The 15,357-nt window shown below is 44.3% G+C and overlaps 1 protein-coding gene across 1 annotated transcript in view; it reads right to left on the minus strand.

Annotated features, from left to right (window-relative positions):
- LOC138528208 (pepsin A-like) overlaps positions 1-15,357 on the minus strand; it is a gene marked incomplete at its 5' end in the record, with an annotated part of 200,039 nt that overhangs the window by 160,352 nt on the left and 24,330 nt on the right. The gene's annotated exons all lie outside the window — the stretch shown is intronic.

The following is a 15,357-nucleotide window of genomic DNA, read 5'->3' on the forward strand; positions in this document are numbered from 1 at the left end:
CCAAACACGATCCCTCCCACCATGCCTCCCCTCGCTCGCTTACCCGCTTGCCCCGGAGGGGGTGCTGTGTCTGCAGTTGAGGGGAGGACCGCTGGTGGGTCCGGATCCGTGTGCTGGTCCACACGTGGCGGTGGAGAGTCTGGAGGCCCGCCCGACCTCGCTGGACCCCCCGCCTTCCAGGACGCAGAGGCGCCGTTGAATCCAGCAAGGAAAGCGATTGGGAGCTCTGATGTTTCCCTGGCTGCCGCTGACTCTGCGGAAGACGATGCTCCCGCGGCCCCGCATTCGACTCTTGCACTTGTCCATGCTGAAGACGAGAGCCAGGAGCCGCGGGAACGCCGTGATGGAGACGCAGAGGCAGCTGGACTTGGCCCCGCTGCGGCTGCAAGCCGCCGACTGCACACCCTGACAGCCACGTCATCAGAGCAGGAGCTCTGTGAGACCTATGATGATCTTGAGCCACACCCCCCAGAGACTCAGCCTACTGAGAAAAACAAAACGAGCCCAACCAACCCAAAAAAACGTCCGCGCCAAGCGCGAACGACGACGAAAAGAAAAGGAAATCGGCAATACAAAGCCATATCTACTCGTGAAAACAATACAACAACACAAAAAAACATCATTAAAACGAAAGCGGAGAAAGTAATAACTAAAATCCTAAACACAAGACCAAAACTTTCACCATTGTCAACATTGACAAAGTTCTTTAAAAAAAAAAAAACAAAATGGGAGAAATCACACAATCACACAGACACGCGTTATGAGCTCACAGATGCTGAATTACTGGATACAGTGCACGACCTACAACCTCTCAGCAAGCATAGTAAAATTGAAGGAAGCGAAAAGGATACACCAATTCCTCCAAAAGCAAAGTCACTCCACACAGGACAAAAAGATATTCAACCTGTCAATCCAGAAGGCAATTCTACGCCAGACAAAACAATCACCATAGTGATTCCTGACAATTTCACCTTCGGTCAAACCCCGCTCATACCACAAACCTCAGCCTCTTCATCTTCTCCAGTGATCATTCCTTCAAGCCCAATAACAAATGAACTTCAAGCGGATACAGACTCTGAGATCGTCTCAGTTGCCGCCGTAAACAAGAAACAAACAACTATCCCTCCATCACCTCCAATGTCAACACTACTCTTCCCAGTCTTACAGGATATAACTACCCCTTACCCTTGCTACCAATTGAACAAAAAGACTCAAGTCATCAAGAACCAGAAGACCAAAATGAACTCAAACAAATCGACCACACAAACCGACCACCTCAGGAACCCAGAGACAAAAGGAACTCACATCGCGAGTATGACCCTCGCCCAGACAGGACAAGCTTCTATATGCCATCCACTCCCACACATGGACCAGGTAGAAAATCGTCTGCTCTGACAAATGAAACACCCTCAAAGAAACCGGACCTACTATCATATATGTCGGCATTATCAATTGCCCTTATTCCCTTCACCAAACTCTATGAATCGCTAAATGAAACACTAAAAGATCAAACAGTACTTCAAGCCATGATCCACACGAAACTCACCTTCCTCGAAGGTCACGTCACAGCTCAAAAAGACATAAAGAATACTCCCTGGACAAACCTGGCAGAAATCAATGCACGCCAACAGAGAATAGAATCGACTCTGAATCTCCCAGAAAAACGATCAACACCAGATACAACAGCAAATCAACTTAAAACACCTACCTTACCTATTGATCTCACAGCTGAAAACTTACACAAAAATATGGCAGCTAATCAAACAAATCCGATCTCCAAAAAAACGCTACAACATCCCCCCATTTCCACAAACGGATCTATTACCAACATCGTCCTAGTTATCGACGACGAAGAAAACAGAAGCAAAGCGGCCAAAGACCAAATGGAGCAACCCTATTCAATCTTTGACGCAACCAGACCCAAAAACTCAAATAACCCTACAGCCTCAGACGCTACTAACAAAAAGCCTCTTCCAACAAAAAAAATCACAAATCAAAGATCCAACCCCGGCACACCACCCAGGAGGCAGCAGTCTTCCCAAAAAAACGCATCCCACCAATTGAACAACTTACTGAGCTCTCAACCTTCTCTTACTACTCAACTTACTAGGGGCTCACCGACAACAACGGACGACTTCCTACAAAACTCAGACCTAATGAATCTTTCAGAACACCTAGATCCAACACTCGATACGAGCAATACACCTCACCAACAAGAAGAAAATATCAACCCTTCCAAACCGAACAAGGAAAATAATACTCCCAGGATCAACAACAATCGTGAAGAACAAGAAAGCCCACTGACCTTCCTAACCCTAGAAGAACGTCGACAAAAGATAGAACGGTAGGCAGAAATCAAACAAATAACAAATTCAAACAAAACGAATACGCACCTAAGATTCGTCAGCACGAAGGTCGATCAAAAAAAAGAAAAAACACGTGCTGAAAAAGATAACAACACCCAGCCAAAAAATCTAATCAAACCCGACCGATCGTCTGCCCCAAAATATTCGCCCAAATCATCGCAAAGAAATCGAGAACGAAGCAATAGTCAAAAACAAAATGCTGTCTATTTGACTCAACAACAAAACTCCAAAACAAACACACAATATAATTCCAACTATTCCGAACGTCAGACGGAAAAGTGGATCCTGAAAGTTGAACAAACGAAAGACAACAGAGACAAAGTCACACTAAACAGAAGAGGAGTCTTGACGCTGATACATCTTGTTCCAAAATTGTCCCAAATAACGTCAGACGATCTAAGAATTGTTGAACCAAGTCACTATCACGGAAGAGCTACATGCTACCTTCACATCATCTCGAGAAGAATCAAAAACAAACTGCTAAACCGAGAAAGGGACTTCCGCAGTTTGGGATATCATCTCTCTCAACAACAAAGCAACTACGAGAACCCAAACTCCAAACACACAATACCCTCAGCGAAGAAATCACGTAACAGCGAAAATGCCTATGACCCAAGACCCAAACATAACATAAATGGTAGGGCACATGAACGGAGACCTTCATACCGAAACACCACTACAACCGCTCAACAAAACTCAGATAAGCTACCACCAACTCAGTCTCAACCTCCATCTCAAATTGCCCGAACTCCATCCATATCAGACGCTGCTACTAAAGACAACCAAAAAGCGAAAATAGCCTTCCGAAAGGAATGACACGACCAATGCAAGAACCTTACCAAAACCATCCACTTACCACAAAACTTGCCCTCTACACCAAAAACCAAAAATTCGACTTCATCTAGCTTCTGGGCTTAGCTCCCAAAAGCACTGGCAACGCATCGATCGAAATAGCAACTCATGGACAGATCCAGCCTACAAGAACCAACAACTACTCAAGAAAGACTCCCCCGTGACTTGAAACTACAATCATGGAACACCAGAGGATTCAAACACCTCACCTCACCTAGCGACATCAACTTAGTATCAGCAGATCTGTGGTGCCTCCAGGAAACCTGGTTGACCAAAACTCCATCACTCGATGGCTTTGACCTTCGTTTGGCACCAGCGTCAAAACGATCACTTGGCCGACCATCCTCAGGCCTCATAACTGCATGCCGAATCAACAGTGGCCTGGCAATAACAGCCATTATCGTCTCAAACTATTCACTGCAGGCATTACTGCTAACATGGGAACTCCCTCCTAACGCGGAAGCACTCCACCAGACGATCCCGGTGGCAATACTAAACGTCTACTGGAATCCCGCGGCAATTGATGAAAAAAACTTTTTGGCCTTAATTGAATCCACTGTGGACGAGGTACGCACCACCTACAACACATACCACATTATAATACTTGGCGACCTAAACGCCCAATGCAAACAAACTTCCACTAAAGCCAACACACAGAGTGAACGACGAGGCGAAGCTTGGACCAAACTGATGAATTCTAGACACCTTCACAATTTGGATACAGTGTATAAAAGCAACACCCGCCATCCAACATGGACAAACAAAAACTCGACATCCACCATTGACTATACTTTTGTATCCGAACCCATGCTATCCTTAGCAACTTCTTTCGATGTCCAGCTAACGTCATCCAGCGACCACAACATCCTGGTAACCACATGGAAACCACCACTCATCACCCGAGATAAAATGGAGCATGGACTTGAACAAAATAATCAAAAAAATAGACTGCGTCTCACAGCTCAAAGCATAAGAGACTTGACAAATTGTTACTCAAAAACTAACGATACACCTGAACACGAAACCATGGATTATGCTCCCCTGCTTATCTCATACATGACACAGCGAACCAACCCAAGCAAAACCCCTCAAACACCCATCCATACATACGACAAACTCTTGGTTCTCAGACGCCGTGCCTACAGGAAAGCAAAAAGATCAGCAGCAACACTTCCCCCGTCCAACAGAGAACTAACCATCAAAGAACTAACGAGAGAATATAAATCTTGGGTGAGAAGACACAGATGGACATTGCATCAACAAGATGCCGAAACCATGCTAAAAGCCATCTGCACCAATAACGCAAAAGAATTCTGGTCTCTACTCAATAAAACATCTTCGTTTACCGGACCAGAAATTACCAATTCAATCGACGAAGCAACTTGGGCCACCCACTTTAGATCACTCTTCGAGCTGCCAAACACTCTATCCAAATACGAGCGTCCGAAACCATTGTCGACTGACCTGAATCGCCTAAACCAAACTAACATCTGGACAAAGCTGGACGATTTAGATGACATTTGTAACATCATTAAAAAATTGAACAAATCCAGAGCTCCGGGACCTGACGGTACCACTAATTTTGACCTGAAATCACATCCAGTCGAATGGGCCAAATTCATAAGATCCATGTTCACACGATGCGTGGCTGCACAATCGATACCTCCTACATGGCTGTCCGCAATAGTGGTCCCGATTTATAGGAAAGGCGACAAGCAAGACCCTACAAACTACCGCCCTATCGCGCTACTAGACCCTATAGGGAAAGTTTTCGGGTCCCTTCTCCTAAATAAATTCCAATCTTGGGCCACAGAAGCTCCGTGCAATGACAACTTCCAAGCCGGATTCAAAAAAACACTGGGAACCACGATCAACATCTTCCTCCTAACCATCTTGAAAAGCAAAATAAAAGACGGCCACCCAAAAGTGTACTCAGCCTTTATAGACTTCTCCAAAGCCTTTGATAGAGTCGATCGCAATAGACTCTGGCAGAAACTATCTTTCTGGGGCTGCCCAAGCGACATTCTAAATCCGATTAAGGCACTCCATACGGATACCAACATTAAAGTATGACTAAATCAGCAAGGCAACTTATCCACTCAGATCAACACGCATAGAGGAGTCAAACAGGGCTGCCCTTTGGCCCCAGCCCTCTTTATCGCTTACATGGGAGATAATCAACATTCTCAAACCTCAATAAGATCCTTCCCACCAAAAATAGCACAAACACCCATCAGTAGACTGCTCTACGCGGATGACCTTATTTTGCTGGATTTAACGCCCATAGGCCTCCAGCGCCAACTCACCAATCTACAACTATTCTGTAACGAGAACAATTTGGAAATCAACACCGACAAAACCAAAATCATGGTGATGGAGCGCAAAACCAGAGAGCGGGACAAATACAACTGGTTCCTGGAAAAAACGAAAATTGAAAGAGTAAACAGCTTCAAATATCTTGGCGTAACTCTGGACAATTCAGCAAAAGAAACGTCTATGCAAGAATCCCTGTTCAATAAGATCCGAAGCCTGGCAACAAAAGGCAAAGCAATAGACAGAAAATGTGGTAAATTTTTCACCATCCCGCTACTGAACTTCTACAAGCAAAAAGTGGTCCCCATGGTTACATATGGATCAGAAGCATTGCCGTGCTTACCCAAGACTCTTTGGCCCAAATTGGAAGCCTATTTCTGGAGGACGACCCTTTCCCTTCCGGACTCAACGCCAATCACACTGATCCGGCGAGAACTCAGTCTGCTTTCTCTTCAAGGCACTGTAGACTGCAACACTCTGATGCTATACAGGAAATGCATTCTATCAAACTGTTCCTTTCTCCACGGCCTGGTGTCCAAAGAAATTCTAGAGGGAAGCTGCATCATGCTAAGTCAATGGAAAAACGAAAACCAAGCTCTACTGAAAATCATCGAATGTACAGAAGAAGATCTGATTAACAATCCTACAGGAATAATAAAAAAAACTAAAGACATGGACTGGATTTGCACTTTAGATGCAGCCTCAGAATACAAGCTTGTCTCTCACTTACCACCGCTATGGAAAAAACGTGACGACCTACAGAACTACATCAAAAGATTCCCCAGCCGAGCGGCACGCAATCTTATAATCAGAGCAAGACTGAATCTTGTGGACACCAACGAAATCCGCCACATAAGGAAGCAATCGCTGACTAGTACCTGCAGATTCTGTGGAAACGAGAAAGAGACCATTCGCCACCTTATACTGTCCTGCCCAAGCTTGACAAATATCCCCCCCTATATGAAATATATCTGCCAACACTCCACAGTAACTGATGAAGATACATGGTGGAAAAGGATGATAAGTGGTGACCGGACATCGTGACAACTAGCGACATACAAAATCCTTGACGCTTTAACAGAAAAACTCACTGCGAAGCGAAATGAAAACTAAGACTCTCCTTGCAAAGCGACCAGAAACTCTAACCTACAGAATCAAATGATTAAGATGTCCAAATTCGGACAAAAGAAAGAGAAAAGAAACGATGTTGTAAAAATCAAATTTTTGATTAAATACTCAAAACAAAATGCAATGCATTTTATAGAAATCAAATTCCCAATTTAAAGTTAATTACAATGGCAAAACACAGCACATGTGTATCTTACACTGCCAATGTATCCCTTTGTAGCTCCCAGGCCACTCTTGCTCTCATGGAGTTAACATAAAAAAGGGTATAGGGACATCTGGATTTACCTTAGGGCTCAGTACTTACACTCAAATGTTGCTTTCTATTTTTTGCAATCTGCCTAGAATATTTCAGTTAGTAATTCCTAAATATGTAAGGTCCCTTAAGCGCTTTATAGAGGTTCCAATATAGACAGCTCATCTCCCTTAGAAAGGGGACTATCCTTCTGCAGCCTCTGTGGAAATTCCAGCTCTTTCAATATCTGTCTGACATCACTCCATTTTCCTCCTCAAGCCAGTCATCTCCTTTGGATAGTAATATTACAATCTATAATCATGTTCTTTCTATATGTAGTCTATTTTATAATCAAAAACACTCCCCTTATCACGTGGCCTAACTGATGGGGAATATTTACCACTAGTCGTATGACTTGAAAAAGGTGGGTGGGAAAAATCAATCCCAGTCAATTAGATAGCAGGTTGTTTTACGCGTGTAACCTTTTACAAAAAGTGATAATTTAATAAGACAATCACCATTAGGCTATGTTCTTTGTCCTGGATACAGAGACAAACACATGGCATATGTATTTTGGGAGTAATTGATTTTTTTCATAGTTTAAATCATTGTTAACAATGTGAATTGTATATTTGCTAAACAAATATGTTCTTACCTACAAATCACAATTAGTCTAGAACTTATCGACAGTCGATCTAGTATAGAACTAACGTGTACTTCCAGTCACAGTCACATTACCTTTCTTGACCTTGAAATCATTATTGTTGATAACCTATCCAACACACACACCTACAGAAAACCCATTGAGGTGAACTGAGTCCTCCATGCCCTGGTCATAAAAATAGTTTGATACGCCATATTTGCTACGGGCAAGACAGAACTGCAGCGGCATCAGGGATTTTGTACTCGAGACAAACATGATTACTGACAGATTCAAAGCCTGGGGATATCAGTCTCATGACATAACTAGAGCCATACCTCAGGTCAGATTAACAGACCAAACCAAGTTATTGACACCCAAAAAGCAAGTAAATAAACCAGTGTATTTTGAGATACATAATTCAATATACAGATTCTCTGCACACAACAAGGATGTTCACAGCATTTTGTTGCGACAATGGTGAGTTCTACGCTTTTGGATGAGGAATTGAGAAATTACATCAAAGATAAACCCAACATGGTACTCGCAAGAGCCCAAAGCGTGGGCAATGTCATGAGTCCTAGTTTAAAAAAACAAAACAATCCGACAGTCCTATTAGCACATGGTTGCCCCCTGTTTTAGGTTTCCATAGGTGCGGTACTTGTAAATATTGTAAATATGCATTGAACTCAATCACTACTTACACTACATTCAATGGTAACAACATTCACATACAAGGATTTATTAATTGTAGACCCATCTATGTAGTATATTGATCATTTGCGCTTGACAAAATTTGTATAACTGCAGTACCAAATAGGAGTTGTGGTTCTGAATGTGCGAGCACCTATATGCAATTAGAACTCATAACACATTGAATCCTCTTGCGCTAATCAATGGAGTCAAGAACGCAGGGGTCAAGGCACAAGTTGTATCCATTTTCTCGGCATTGAACAATTCAAACGCATTATCAGATGTGATAATAGACTTCTAGCCACGAGGCAGAAGAAAGCAAGATTGTTCTTTGAACTTTAGGGCACTAAAGAGGGCCCAAACATGGATCATGAATTGCCTGGGTTCATTAACCCCTGATTTGATCCTAAGTTTGACTCAAGGTGTTATACCTTGGTTGTTGTTCTCAGCCACTATGAACTCTGGTGATGCAAGCCATGGGAATGTTCAGTGCAGCCCAGCAGGCTAGAATTAGATTGTTCTTATCATTCTTGGACATGGCTATAATTGCGAGGTCAGTCCCAGAACTATTAGGATTATTACTTTAAAGTTATTCAAATATGCAGCACACCTTTAAGCTATTAGTGACTAATAAGAATATTTTGCAACTATTATTTGTTGTTCAAATATGGCATTTTTTGCAAGTGATTTACTGATTAGAACATAGGTGAGTCCTACTACCATGTTTATAGATTGGATTGATTGATATCAGGGGAGCAAAGTGATCTCCCTTGTGGTTAATGCATTGGCTAGACATCACTTAAATATCCTTAGGTTACCTGACGGTGCATCGGCCCATTGCAGCAGTTTATAAGATCCGGAGTATCAGCACCGGATCGGTGCCATACACGGATAGAGGTCATTTAATTTCAAGTCTAACGCTATATATCCATGATAATGTATAAGTCATGGGCCAAACATGCCCTCTAATGTAAATCAGACTGTATACCGGATCAGTGCCATACACGGATATATGTCAGTGTTCATTTTAAGTCTAATGCTATATATACGATCATGAATAGGTTATGGGGAAAACATGCCTTCTGATTGAAATCAGACTGTGCACAGGTATAATTGGGTAATAACCTATCATTAGATTAGAACACAGGGCCAACATGGCGCCCAGCATTCGGTTACCAAGCTGACTGGGATGCAGGCTTATCCATCTTTATTGTTTACAGGGCCTGAGTTTAATTTGCCAGGCAATGGTCCCCAGCCTGATGCGGCTATCATACCGTGGACCGCTAGCAGCCTGGAACAAAGATAGTATCCTAGCACAAACCTATCATTTGAGAAAGTGATCTTTAAGCTCTGTATGATTTATTTTTCTGCAAATGCAACTTTAAAATGCCTTTTCACACGGACAGGACATGATATGATGTGACATTTATAATGCGCCTGTACATAAGTGTTTCTAGGCGTGACAAGACAAGGAGGGGGAAACATAGGGAGGACAAAATAACAATCTTACTAGGCCTTTTGCCATTCACATCGTGCAAGTGTGGGGAAGATGTAAGGGGAAAAGTGCCGGGTGGGAGGTGGTAAGTGCAGTTAGCTCACAAGGACAGCCAGCCGGTGGTTCATAAGTGCAGAGAGAAGGGACTGTAGTATTGCACATACAGATCCTTAAGAGCTGGGGAGCCCAGAGGCAGTGCGAGGACAACTGGACATGCAGGAGCCTTGGCCCAAGTTCAGAGGGTGACCAGGTGACCAGTGCGCGGAGCATTCAGCTGCATCAGCAGGGGAGAGGAAAAGAGAAAGCAGAAGCAAAAAGGAAGGTCTTGAGTTGCTTCGGGAACCAGAGGTGGTTCTGCTTAGGTTTGAGAGAAGCAGGGAGGCCCCAGCTGCGGAGATTGATCTGCCCCCAAGTCTCTGCTTGGAGAAGCGTGTGACCCTCAGAGAGTTGGAGGCGGATGAGCGGAGAACTAGAGAACGTGATGTGTTGGAAGAGAAAGTTGGAGATAGATCGGTGCCAGGCTCCAGAAAGCCTTGTGGACAATGCAGAGGGTCTTGAACTTGATTCTTGCAGCCAATGGGAGCCAGTGCAGAGATTTCAGTGCTGGAGAGATATGATACCGTGGCTTGAGCCCAAGGACAAATCTTGCAGTCCTGTTCTGGATAAGTTGAAAAGGTCGAAGAGTAGAGGCAGGCAGATTTAGAAAGAGGCTGTTGCAATAGTGCAGCCTAGAAGGGACCAGAGCTTTGGAGACAGTGAGCTTCTGGTGGAACGTGAGAAAAGGAAGAATACCTCTGAGGAAGTGCAGCTGATAGTTTGACTTCTTAGAGATGTCAGAGATGTGCGGCGAGAAGGAGAGGGCGGAGTCAAAGATGACACTGAGGTTCTTAGCCACACAGGAAGGAGCAGGAAGGGGGCCAAGAGTAGGCGGCCAGAGAGAGAGGAAAGGAGGGAGCGAGTGTCCCAATGAGGAGGATCTCCACTAAACAGAACACTGTCTCCCTCTCTCTTTCTTGAAGCCGTATACTGCAGTGTACAACTGCAGGCCTATCACATAGAAACCATAAGCGTGGAGACTCTCATCAGTATTTACGCCATGGTTTAAGTGAGTAAGGAGCATGACACACTTGTGATTTTCTGAATACAAAACCACAACATCTGAACTTGTTGCATTAATGCTCGTACCATTCTCTTTTTAAGTTATCAAGCTGGTTTGAGGTTATTGTCTAGTGCTGGCAGCGGTTGTCGATCAACCAGATTCCATTAGCACCACTCAAATTTGAGTAAGTACCTAACATATTAATTCCAACTAGAATGGGAAAGGGAAAGCTCTCCCCCTCACCTACTCTCAGCACTAATATTAATGCATATATTCTGCATTTGCTGGACACAGGATATTCGGATTAACTGAAGATTCAGGTATGACGTGGTCTTGCGCAGATTCTTCAATACTACATGTCAATCTCCCTCTCACTATTTGTTAGTGGACATGAGGAACACACCCACTTCAGGAGCCCAGTATTCACTTATGTCATATACTAACACCCATTTAACTGCATTTGACAACTCCCAAGACTCTGATTCACAGTGATATGATGATTCACCAATAGGAACTTAGTAATGTACACTGGAAAAAGGCATTCCAATACAATTGTATACAGTCACTAATGATACAGGTAGGCATGCATTTTGAAGTAATTTTTTGTATCTCCCTCTCTCTCTGTTTTCCGTCATTGTATGGCTGTTTGTTTACACTGTTTGCCATGTACTGGCATGTACTGGCATGATGATTTACAAGTGGTTTGAAAAATGCACATGATAGTAACAGCCTGGAGGAAGAGCATGGCTCGAAACACATGTTGGCTGAACACACGTGTACTTTGGAATCATTATTATTTTCACTTTATATTTTTGACATATGCCAAATTTCTGTAAATTGCACCTTCTTGTGTAAATGTGTGGAATCGGTTACAGGTTCTAGCACTTACCACCAGTTATCAATTTTTATTTGGTTGCTTGTCAAAACATGAAGCTTTTCCATTCATTTGGACTCAAATGCATCTGAATATAAAATCTATATAAAAATACTATTTACGGCTGCGATAGGTCCCCATCGTTCCATTAAAAACATGATACTGACCTAGCGAAGCTCAGACATGGGAATTTTCACTGCTGAAAACAACTCAGGATTTTGAGTCTTAATACATGGTATGAATCAGATCCGGCACGTGGCTCTAAATAAGGGAAAAACAACATCTCGTGATCAGACCTCACATGACATACATTCCTGGGGTCGGGGCTAAAACTGCTCAAATCTAAATCCAAGTTTGCATATATTCAGAATCATTTCCAACTGAACAGAATGCGGGGTCACACAAACTAATAGAATGAATGGCTCAGATTGTCCTTATATACTTGCATCACCCAAGTGAATGAAATACATTGCAGCATTCAATCTACTTATTATTTAAGTTTCAGATCACAGATAGAATCTCCTTTGTACACAACATCTACATCGATAACAGTCGGGGAAATCCAGGGATTTTTCATTTGTAAGTTTCAGAGCTTCAACACAAATGTTTTGGGACCTGGGCGGAGTTCCTTAGTTGCTAATCATACACAGGATCCTTTGGCACTAGAATTTAAACGTGGCAAACTTCCATCTCAACAGGGAATGTTCTGCATGCCCTGTTTTCTTTCGCACCAACAACCCAGTCTATCGACACAATATACTTAAAGGTCCTTGAAATGGTGATAGTTTTGGTTTTTTCTTGTACTTGTTCAATGATGTTTCTTGGGTGTGCAGGTATTTACCTGCATCTCACAGGTGCACCATTCGTATCATGGTAGCAAGTAAGAGGTGGAAATTGTGTACAATATGATATGATATGGCATTTGTAACGCGCCTATATGTCAAGGTGCGACAATGGCAAGAAAGGGGGAACAGAGGGAGGACAGAGACAATGATCTTACTAGGCCAAGTGACATTGAGATTGCGCAAGTGCAGGGTATGGGGGAGGTGGAAAGTGCCAGGGGAAAGGGGAGGGGGCAGTGCTGCACATGGGATCAAAACAATAACAAGATGTGCGGCCAGCAGGTGGCAGATGCAAGGGTAAGTGCAGACAGCAAGTGTCCAAAAGTACAGGTAGGGAGACTGTAGGGTTAAAGATACAGACCCAAGTTTAAGGGTTGTCAGGAGGCAGTGCAGGAGTGCAACTGGGCGGGGAGGGACCTGGGCCTGAAATCAGAGGGTAGCCAGGTGACCAGTGCAGTATCAGACAGGAAATTAGCTGGGGAGAGGAAGAGAGAAGGCAGAAGCAAAGAGGAAGGTCTTGAGGTGCTTCCAGGACCAGAGATGGTTCTCCTCGAGTTTCAGAGAAGCAGGGTGGCTGTTCCAGATCGAGGCCCCAGCAGAAGAAAGAGATCTCAAACCAACTTGTTGCTTGGAGAAGCGACTGTCCCTGAGGGAGTTGAGGTCGAGAAGTGAAGTGCTCGAGTAGGAAGGTATTTAAGAAGAGAGAGTTGAGGTATTGAGGACCCAGGCCCCAGAATTTCCTGTGGACAATGCAGAGGGTCTTGAAATTAATTCTTGCAGCCACTGGGAGCCAATGCAGAGATTTCAGTGCTGGAGAGATACGATCCCTGGGCTTGAGGCCAAGGACAAGTCATCCAGTCCAGTTCTGGATGAGTTGCAGAGGGTGGAGAGTAGAAGCATGGATATTTGTTGCAGTAGTCCAGCTTAGAAAGAACCAGAGCTCTAGAGACAGTGAGCTTCTGGGGGAAGGAGAGTAAAGGAAGAATACCTCTGAGGAGGTGCAGTTGGTAGTTTGACTTCTTAGAGACCTCAGAGGTATGAGGAGAAAATGAGAGTGTGGAGTTGAAGATGACCCAGAGGTTCTTAGCCTCACAGGTGGGAGCAGGAAGAGTGCCAAGGGAGGCCGGCCAGAGAGTGACAGGAAAGGAGGGTGCAGGTGTGCCCATGAGGAGAATCTCTGTCTTACTGGCATTAAGGCAGAGATCGTTGGCGGCACACCACTCATGGATAGCAGAAAGACAGTCAAAGATGAGAGAAGGAGAAGAGGAGGCAGAGGGGAGCCTGAAAAAGAGCTGAGTGTCAACTGTATTGTGCTGAAAATTGGAGCAGAGAGCGGCAATGCGGTGGGCGAGAGGTGCCAGTTATCGGTTAAACAACCAGGGAGAGAGGTTAGTCCCCCAGGGGAACATCAGAGGTAGAGAGTGAGATAGAGGAAAGGAAGGACCCAAGTTGGACCTGAGAGGGTCGATCAGAGAGGAACGAGGACAGCCAGACATGGGCCTGATCGGTGATACCCAGGCCATCGTGGAGACGATTGAGTAGGATTGCAGGGTTGAGCATGTCAAAGGCAGAAGAGAGATTGAGTAAAATGAGGACAGAGGGGAGATTAGAATCAAGGTTAGAGAGCAGGTCTTCACTGATGTTCAAGAGAGCAGTTTCCATGCTTCCAGCTGCTCTGAAGCCATGGTCATCTCTATGATGGTCATGGAGACACTCGACTGATTCAGTGTGAAGGTTAAGCTGGGATATGGCCATCTTTTCCAGGAGTTTGCCTAGGAAAGGAGTGATGGAGATCGGGCAATAGTTATCCGGGCAGGAGTGGTCGGCTGAGGGTTTCTTCAGAAGAGGGTGCACAAGCGAGTGCTTTAGGGGGGAAGGGAAGGCTCCAGCGGTGAAGGAGTGGTTGCAGAAGTCAGCCAGGGTAGGAGCAAGGGTGTCAATGTGGTCCTTGATGATTTTGGAAGAACAGGAAAGAACCTGTTCTGACAAGACTTTCATAGATCGGACTTGTCTAGAAACCTCGTCAGGGGAGAACAGAGGAAAGGAAGAGAAAGAGGGAGGAGAGGTGGCCACAGGGAGACAAGAGGTAGAGGAGAGAGAAGAGGGAGGTAGGGGAGGACAGGATGTCCAGAGTTTTAGAGATGAGACTAGAAGCCAGGGCCATACAGAGGGCCTGGGAGGCGACAGGAGAGGTAGAGACTGCAGCAGGATTGGCCAGCTCTTTGCAGATGTTAAAGAGTCCGGCTGAGTTGTTAGATGTCGCAGAAATGCGGGTTTGGATGTGGGCTCTCTTGTAGTGCAGACAGAGAGCATGTATTGCCTTTGGAGCAGGCAGCAGGCCAGTTTGTCAGAGGATGCGTAAGAAGCTAGCCATTTCCTCTATAAAACATAATCCTTTAGGTAACACCTCTATTGATTAATATCAAACAATTCTCCATGTTTCCAGGTTACATTAGGGAAATTGTTTTTGACTTCATTTAGCCCCACAGTGTGTAAAACGTGGGGGCTAGGTAGGTGTTTTATCTACTCGTCATCCTTATACTCCTGGATAGCAGAAATCATTTTGTTCCATCAAACATGTCACATGGAAAGCACAGTGGACACTTGATGTTAGAAGCAAACTCAACATGAAAAAAAGGCTGAGCTTTGACCAGCAGACAGCTTGTTTTTTTTGTTATTCAAGAGAAACATTGTAAAAGGGTGATCAGTGTACGACAAGCAAGCAAAATCCTGTAACATGGTTCATACACCACTTCACTTTCCATGGGAAGGCATTTTGCTGGCCGAAGGTCCCAGCTGGCAAATGTTCACCTTGTCATTTTT

This window comes from Ambystoma mexicanum, chromosome 7q (genome assembly GCF_040938575.1).
Source record: "Ambystoma mexicanum isolate Mex_15411 chromosome 7q, UKY_AmexF1_1, whole genome shotgun sequence".
Taxonomy (NCBI): Eukaryota; Metazoa; Chordata; class Amphibia; order Caudata; family Ambystomatidae; genus Ambystoma; species Ambystoma mexicanum.